Consider the following 9,192-nt stretch of genomic DNA (forward strand, 5'->3'; position numbering starts at 1 on the left):
AACCATGAGAGACTATGGACTCTGAGAAACAAACTGAGGGTTCTAGAGGGGAGGGGGGGTGGGGGGATGGGTTAGCCTGGTGATGGGTATTAAGGAGGGACGTACTGCATGGAGCACTGGGTGTTATACACAAACAGTGAATCATGGAACACTACATCAAAAACTAATGATGTACTGTATGATGACTAACATAACATAATAAAAAAAAATTATAAAAAGAAAAAAAGGGTGATCCTTGGTCAGAAATCTGGGAATTTGGGAGGGGGCAATGTATGGTTCATTTGGTGAATCTAACATTTTCCATTTTACAGCACATGTGTATATTCAACATTTCTTCATTCATTTATTTGCCTCTTTGTTGTCTTTCCTACTAAGGAGTAAGCTCTGTAAGAGCAGGGATTTTGTCTATCTCTTCTTCCCCAGTGTCCCCGGTACCTAGACTGGCATAAAGTTAATACTCAAGAAACAACTTTTGAGCAAATAAAATATTTAATTAATCAGTTAGTCATTTTGATTATTTAGGTTCTGGTTGGCTTTGCCTTTACTTATTTCATCATTTTAAAAAGAAAAAGAAGACCTGAGCATGTGTATGCTAGATTTAGAATCCTAGAATCTAGAGCTGGAAGAGATCCTAGAAATTGTGTCATTTAAAATATTGATTTTAGAGTCACCCCCACACAGGCTTGTTGTGGAGACGTAGCTGGACGCAGTCCCTACCCACCGTGGTCTGTAGTGCTTGCAGCTCTTCTCCTTTAAGATGTTTGAGGAAGTGCACCATGGAGAGGAGGAGGTGGAGACTTTTGCCTTCCGGGCAGAAATTGCCCAACTCATGTCCCTCATCATCAATACCTTCTATTCTAACAAGGAAATTTTCCTTCAGGAGTTAATCAGTAATGCTTCTGATGCCTTGGACAAGATTCGCTATGAGAGCCTGACAGACCCTTCCAAGTTGGACAGTGGTAAAGAGCTGAAAATTGACATCATCCCCAACCCCCAGGAACGCACCCTGACTCTAGTGGACACAGGCATTGGCATGACCAAAGCCGATCTCATAAATAATTTGGGAACCATTGCCAAGTCCGGAACTAAAGCATTCATGGAGGCTCTTCAGGCTGGTGCAGACATCTCCATGATTGGACAATTTGGCGTTGGCTTTTATTCTGCCTACCTGGCGGCAGAGAAGGTGGTGGTTATCACAAAGCACAATGATGATGAGCAGTATGCCTGGGAGTCTTCTGCTGGGGGCTCCTTCACTGTACGTGCAGACCGTAGCGAGCCCATTGGCGAGGGTACTAAAGTGATTCTCCATCTTAAAGAAGACCAGACAGAGTATTTAGAGGAGAGACATGTCAAAGAAGTGGTGAAGAAGCATTCGCAGTTCATAGATTATCCCATCACCCTTTATTTGAAGAAGGAACGAGAGAAAGAAATCAGCGATGATGAGGCAGAGGAGGAGAAAGGGGAGAAAGAGGAAGAAGATAAAGATGATGAGGAGAAGCCCAGGATTGAAGAGGTGGGCTCAGATGAGAAGGATGATAGTGGGAAGGACAAGAAAAAGAAAACAAAGAAGATTAAGGAGAAATACATAGATCAGGAAGAACTGAATAAGACCAAGCCCATTTGGACCAGAAACCCTGAGGACATTACCCAGGAGGAATATGGAGAGTTTTACAAGAGTCTTACTAATCACTGGGAAGACCACTTGGCAGTCAAGCATTTCTCTGTAGAAGGTCAGCTGGAATTCAGGGCATTGCTGTTTATCCCCCGTCGGGCCCCTTTTGACCTCTTTGAGAACAAGAAGAAAAAGAACAACATCAAACTCTACGTTCGCCGTGTGTTCATCATGGACAGCTGGGATGAACTGATACCAGAGTATCTCAACTTCCTCCATGGTGTGGTTGACTCCGAGGACCTGCCCTTGAATATCTCCCGAGAAATGCTCCAGCAGAGCAAAATCTTGAAGGTCATTCGCAAAAATATTGTGAAGAAGTGCCTTGAGCTCTTCTCTGAACTGGCAGAAGACAAGGAGAACTATAAGAAATTCTATGAGGCGTTCTCTAAAAACCTAAAGCTTGGAATCCATGAGGACTCTACTAACCGGTGCCGCCTTTCTGAGCTGCTGCATTACCAACTTCCCAGTCTGGGGATGAGATGACTTCTCTTTCAGAATATGTGTCCCTCATGAAAGAGACCCAGAAGTCCATCTATTACATCACTGGTGAGAACAAGGAGCAGGTTGCCAACTCCGCTTTTGCGGAGCGAGCACAGAAGTGGGGCTTTGAGGTAGTGTATATGACGGAGCCTATCGACGAGTACCGCGTGCAGCAGCTCAAGGAATTTGACGGGAATAGTCTGGTCTCGGTTACCAAGGAGGGCCTGGAGCTGCCTGAGGATGAAAAGGAGAGGAAGAAAATGGAGGAGAGCAAGGCCAAGTTCGAGAACCTCCACAAACTCATGAAAGAAATCTTGGATAAGAAGGTTGAGAAGGTGACAGTCTCCAACAGGCTAGTGTCTCACCCTGCTGCACTGTGACTAGCACCTATGGCTGGACGGCCAACATGGAGCGGATCATGAAAGCCCAGGCCCTTCGGGACTACTCTACAATGGGCTATATGATGGCCAAGAAGCACCTGGAGATCAACCCCGACCACCCCATCGTGGAAACGCTGCGGCAGAAGGCCGAGGCGGACAAGAATGACAAGGCAGTCAAGCACCTGGTGGTGCTGCTGTTTGAAACAGCTCTGCTCTCCTCCGGCTTCTCACTCGAGGATCCCCAGACTCACTCCAACCGCATCTACCGCATGATCAAGCTAGGCCTGGGCACTGATGAAGATGAAGTGACCGCAGAGGAACCCAGTGCTACTGTTCCTAATGAGATCCCCCCCACCTTGAGGGTGATGAGGATGCCTCTCGCATAGAAGTAGATTAGTTCTACCTGCAGACCTTGTGCCCTCTGTATAGTGTCTCCATGGCTCCCCAACAGCCCCGAGTGGCCCCAGTTCACCTGGTTCCCTCTGCTGATGTCTAGTGGTTTTTTCTTTTTTTCTCCTGTCTTTGAGGCAGGAAAGAAGGCCCTCAAGCCCTATCCCTTCCGATACTTGACGGGGTTTGGATATGCATTGTGGGTGTTTTTTGTTTGTTTGTTTGTTTATTTTGTTCCGAGATTAAAATATGCAAAATAAAGAAAATAAATAAATAAATAAAATACTGATTTTCTAGCTGAGGGAATAGGGTAATAGGGAAACAGGCTAAGTCATATGATGCCCAAAGGCCCATCACAGCTGGGTAATGGCCAAGTTGCTGTCCCAGCCATTAAACCACTGGGCCTCTCTGGGGGACACAGAGCCTATCCTTCCCATAGTAGGAGCTGGTGTGATCTTGTTGGCTCACCAGAATATATGCAGATCTCTATTTGCAAAATAAAACAAAAGGTGTGATAGAAGCAGAATACTTTCCTGCATTATTTGTATTTAGCCGACAAACATTTATGCACCAGGGACATGAGTGGCTTGTGAGAAAACCAGAACGAGGAGCACGAGCACCACCATGTGTACCAGCCTTGACCGGATCCAGAGCTTAGACACAGCTGAGCTTGGAAGGGAACATGGGGCAGATTCCAGGAGACAAAGCTCAGAGTCACTGTTTCACTTCATCTTCGCAACCACCCCGTAAGGCAGCGAGGAAGACACTGTGCCAGTTGTACAAACGAGGAACCTAAAGGTGAAAGTAGTTGGCAAACGGCTCCAGGTCACACGGGTAGTTGGTGACAAGAGACAAAATGAAGTCCTCTTACCCCATGACAGTTCGGTGTATTGTTTTCACTAAGCAAATGCGTGTACTTTCTTGGTCTCAAACTCTTTTTTTTTCCTGAATTAGTTGGATTTAAACCTACCTCCTACCTGCCTATCCCTCCTGTCCCCAGATCAGGACCTGAGCTCTTGGCTAAGATGTTTACACACTCTACTTTTGTCTGAAAAAATAATTATTATTTGTTCTCCTTAGTGCTCTACACAGGGAATGCATTTCTCTTCTTACAAGTCTTCAAATGGTTAACTGACAAATATCGTAAACCCTAGAAGAATGTGTAGCCTCAAGATTCTGTGGTTTCAAGGTGTCCCCTGCGGAATATATACTGAACTTTCTCCTTCTCTCTCCTCTCTGCTACCCATAAAAACATATATACACTGTGTGATTATAATGACAACCCCTTTCCACCTGAAATTGTTATCATCACAAGCACTCATGGATTAGACTAAGGCAAATATAACAGAGGCCACTGGTGGGGGTTGAAGTGGATGATCATTGCGGGTACACCATAAGAAAAAAACCTGAATAGGTGCTGTGGTGGGAAGAGAGGTAATGTACGATGGCTGGATCACAGAAGGGGGTCATTGGCAGAAAAGGAATATCCAAAAAGAAACCTTAGGAGATGCTAAAATAGGAGACAAGTTGCTAAGGCCAGAACAAAGACAGAATAAATAGTGCAATTACCCCCAGTTGCCTCTGACCATCTCTGCAGCAAAATGCCAACCGGGTACTTCAGTTTTTGAAGAAACCAACCGGAGAATATTGGTGAAAAGGCGAATTGTGTCTTCAGTGCCTTTTTTAAGGGACCCAAGGCACAGACAGCTCTTCTCATGTGGCCATGACCATGGCCGGCTGCAGCAGCTTAGCAAGGCCAGTACCAGTAGAGGGTTCCTAACTGTGTGGCAAGCCTCCGTCATCCCATCCTCCATCATTTGGCCCCCTTAGAGGCCTGGGTGCATCCTGCATGTCTAAGCTCCATTCACCCCTCCCCTTGTGCTCAATCTCCCCCCACTGTCTACCCCTTAGATCTATGGGTACACATATCCACTGCACCACAGTCCACTCTTGTAAGGACAAACTGCTTCCTTGAAAGCCAGCTCACAGGTTTAAGCAGAATTTTGAGTTCCCCAGATATGGTCCACCCAGAGCTAGGCACTGGGTGGGCATATCCTTTTGGCCATCTCCCCACTGTCTCCTGTCCTCAGTAAGAGCAACCAGAAGATGTCCATGAGTACTTGGGACCAAGGCCAGACCCTGACTACTTGGGTCTAGGGGTAACATTGAAACTTGGAGCCATATGGGTAAAAGAAGCCAGTAAGTTTTCAGGTTCAGAAATCCTGAAGTAGTTCTTCACAAAGCCAGTAATTGTGGTTTGCAGGATTTCTGATACTGAAGCCCAGCTTCTTACTGATAAGATGAGGGGGGAAAAAAATCACAGAAATTGTGTATGATACAGTTAACCTGTGAACAAGTACACACCTTTTAGACTTAGACATGAAATAGGACATGAATGTATTCCCCAAATTAAAATGGATGTCTTAGACACTCATAGCCTAAACTAAATAATCCCCCCAGCTTTATTACCTTTTACATTAATTCGAAGAGAAACTTTCAACTTTGGATTGTAGAACAATTATAAGGACAATGGATGCTTCCCTTGGCTCGTCCCTGGAGGTAAAAGCATAAAAGCCCATCTAGTTGTTTGTAAGTGTGGGGAAATGGAGCTTAATTAATCTAGTTTTGGGAATGCTAGATAATATCTGTGTTCAGTTGCTTATACATTATGCTGTCCAATTAATTCTTCCCAAGGACGTTTACACAAGATTATTCAGCTCAAAAGTTCTGGCTTGAAACTTTTCAAGGTCCTTGGGGTGACCATGAGAAAGAACACATTTAAGAAACTATCACCTTCTTTCAGTCTTTCGTCCTGGTTGGAAGCTGTGCTCTTCTCAAAGGTTAACGAGGTTGCAGAACCTTCAGGGAGTGTGGCCAGGACACCCATTTCAATTGCTCTCACGTGCTTCTCTTGTTTAATTCTCGGAAGCAAAGTCTGGAGCCTGTGTTCCAAGATGCCTGCCATTCAGCGCACCAGGGCTTCCTTCAGAAGCTGGCTGGGCCCAGAAACAGTCAGACGCCCTTGGAATCTTTAAACGTTTTTCTGACAGAAGGTTTGGCTATTTCTTCTCCCGGTGCTCGTTTTAAAGTTAAGCACATGAACACACATTTTTTGAATCCCAAAGAAGACTTTTAATTGATTCCCTGAATATTTTAAGGTCTACTAATTCTATTGATGTTGCAAAACTGCAATTCATTCCAGATGCTGTTCTAATCACATTCATTCACAGGCTTATTTTTCCCTGCCAGCTAATATTTTACCTTACATCAATAAATCTTCAGCTTTCTAGCAAAATTGTGTACAAAATAAAATGAATTGCCCAACCTCCTGATTGTTCCACAGGGGTTGGGTTACCCAACACCCCTCCCTCGGAGATGATAAACTAAAGAATGCAGATGCTACTCATTTGTGACATGTAACATTGGATTATTTCAAGTACAAGTTTTCTTGCATAGTTGACCCATTTAATTTTTTCTTTTATCTTACATAAAGTGAGAAAGGAACATAACTGTCACTCAGATGTAGATGAAAGATCTTACAGTAGGTTAAAATAACTCATACACCAATGTCCTCTATGGGACATGGTTTCTTTTCAGTAATGATGTTTAATTAGGATGTATCCATCCATGGTGTCTTTGTCCATTTTTGCGTACTGGCAATAGCTTATGGGAAAAAAAAAATGGCCCAGAATCAAATGTGCAGCATATGTCATTAAAACAGAGAACAGGCAAATGACCCACATGGCAAACTAACCAAGTCTCTTGGGATCATTTGCTAATGCTGTGTGTACTGGAAGAAGAGGAAATAGGAAAACCCATCCACAGAGTTCAGAGCTAGATCGCTCCAGATGAACTGGTAAATTTTCTGTCATTAAACAATAAGAGTCCAAGAGATATAGAATTATGGTTAAGAAACCACATGGCCCTGGGGCACCTGGGTGGCTCCGATGGTTAAGCGTCTGCCTTCCGCTCAGGTCATGATCTCCAGGTCCTGGGATCAAGCCCCATGTCGGGATCCCAGCTCAGCAGGGATTCTGCTTCTCCCTAACCCTCTGCCTCTCCCCCTGCTTGTATTCTCTCTGTCTCTCTGTCAAATGAATAAATAAAACCTTAAAAAATAAAAGAAGCCACATGGCCTTGACTTCTAGCATTGCTGCATATAAGCTGTGAGCGTGGGTAAGATAATTAACCTGTGTGAAACCTACATTCTTCTTATATTGAATATAAAATAAAATTTTGCAGGTAAGGTGTTTAATATAGTCCCTGGCATATAATAAGCCCTTTAAAAATGTAAGCTAAAAGAAAAAAAAATAGTTCTGTTTTGCATTCAACTACCATCACTTCTCTTAAACTGGGTTTTATGTCATAATCATAAGCCAAAAATTTTTCTACAAGGCCCTAGAGACGTTACTTGACTCCCACCTCACTATCTCATTATAAAAACATCACTACCCCTCTCATCATCCACTTCTACCCTCCCACACTCATTTAACTGCAGTCACACCAGCCTCCTGGTTGATCTTAGAACATGGCAGGTGCAATACTGCCCAAGAGCCTTTCTATTTTCCATGCCTGGAAATACTCTACTACCAGATTTCTTCATGGCTTATCCTCACAATTCCTGTAGGTCTTTGCTCAAATCTCAATTGTTTAAGCAGGTCTTCCCTAATTATCCTCATTTAAAATTCCACCCCTGCTTCCAAACATTCCATATCCCCCTTCCCTGCTTTTTCTCTGAAATATTTATCACCACCTGACATACTATACATTTTAGTTGTTTATGTGTATGTTGACAGTCTTCTCAACAGGAATATAGGTTTTGTCAAGAGAAGGCCTATTTTTCTGTTTTTGAAAGTAAAAAAAAGAAGAAAATAACAAACATGAAACACAAAGTCAAAATAGTAGTGCACAGAATTGAGATACAAGACAAAAAATTAGCATAAAACTTGAGAGAGGAGTAAATGGAGTTAAAGTATTTTAAGACCTTTTAACATCAAGAAAATGGATAAAAAGAATCAAACAATATTAGTCTCTGATAATTTAAAGATACATATTGTATACTTCAGGATAAGTCCTGAAAGAGTAGTAATTGTACAGCTACCAAGCTGATGTGATGGGGGAAGGGAGACAAGAATACATTATTAATAAATTATCTATCAAAACACAAGGCAAGAAAGAACAAAAATAGGAGAATAAAGAAGGTTAGGTAAATTGAAAACAGATACAAAATGGGAGATTTAAACTCAAATGTGTCAGTGATTATATCATATGCTCCTATTAAAAGACAAAAATGGTCATATTGAACTTTTAAAATTTACTATATGATGATTATAAATAATACATCTCAAAATAAGAAACAAAATTTGAAAATAAAAGGATAAGCCATGAAGAGAAACTTTAATGCATATTACTAAGTGAAAGAGGCCAATTTGAAAAGGCTACATATTATATGATTCCAACTATATGACATTCCAAAAAAGGCACACCTATGGAGACAATAAAAAAGTCAATGGCTGCTAGGGATGAGGGGGAGGGGAAGGAATGAAGAGAGCAGAGAGGATCTTTAGAGCAGTGAAAATAGTCTCTAGGATATTATAACGATGGATATATGTCATTACACATTTATCCAATTCCACAGAGTGTATACCAAGAGTGAATCCTAAGGTAAACTATGGATTTGGGTAATGATGATGTGTCAATGTAGGTTCATACTTGGTAATAAATGTACCATTCTGGCGAATGATATTGGTGATAGGGGAGGCTGTGCATGTGTGGAGACGGGGGTACATGGGAAATCTCTGACCATCCTCTCAATTTTGTTAAAATGGCTGCTCTAAAAATAAATTCTTTAAAAACATATACAATTAAATGTACAAATCTTAAAAATAAATCTAAGAATTAGAAAAATCAGAAGAGTCCTATAATTCTTAAATTTATCAAATCAGTAAGTAAAAATTCCCCCCAAAAGAACTCCAGATCCAAGTTTTATTGGTGAAGAAATAACTACAATTCTACACCAACTTTTCAGAGAAAATAAAAATAGTTCATTTTTATAAGACTAGCATATGACAGCCTTTTTATAAGACTTGATGCCAAAACCTGACAAAACCATTATAAGAAAGGAACTGTGGACCAAGCTCACTCATTTACATATGATTCCAGTAGTATACACAAATAGCAAGACTCAGTATTACAAAAATATTGGTTCTCCCTCAAGTTTTTTATATATTCAAAGAAATCATGTTTAAAACCCCAACATTTAGACTGAAA

At 41.8% G+C, this 9,192-nt stretch overlaps 1 pseudogene across 1 annotated transcript; it reads left to right on the plus strand.

The window, feature by feature from the left end:
* The first annotated feature begins 670 nt into the window (after positions 1 to 670).
* LOC113915381 lies at positions 671 to 2,929 on the plus strand (annotated as a pseudogene). The gene has a single exon (XR_003517637.1). The product of XR_003517637.1 is annotated as a heat shock protein HSP 90-beta-like (transcript).
* The last annotated feature ends 6,263 nt before the right edge of the window (positions 2,930 to 9,192 follow it).

This window comes from Zalophus californianus, chromosome 4 (assembly GCF_009762305.2).
Source record: "Zalophus californianus isolate mZalCal1 chromosome 4, mZalCal1.pri.v2, whole genome shotgun sequence".
NCBI lineage: Eukaryota > Metazoa > Chordata > Mammalia > Carnivora > Otariidae > Zalophus > Zalophus californianus.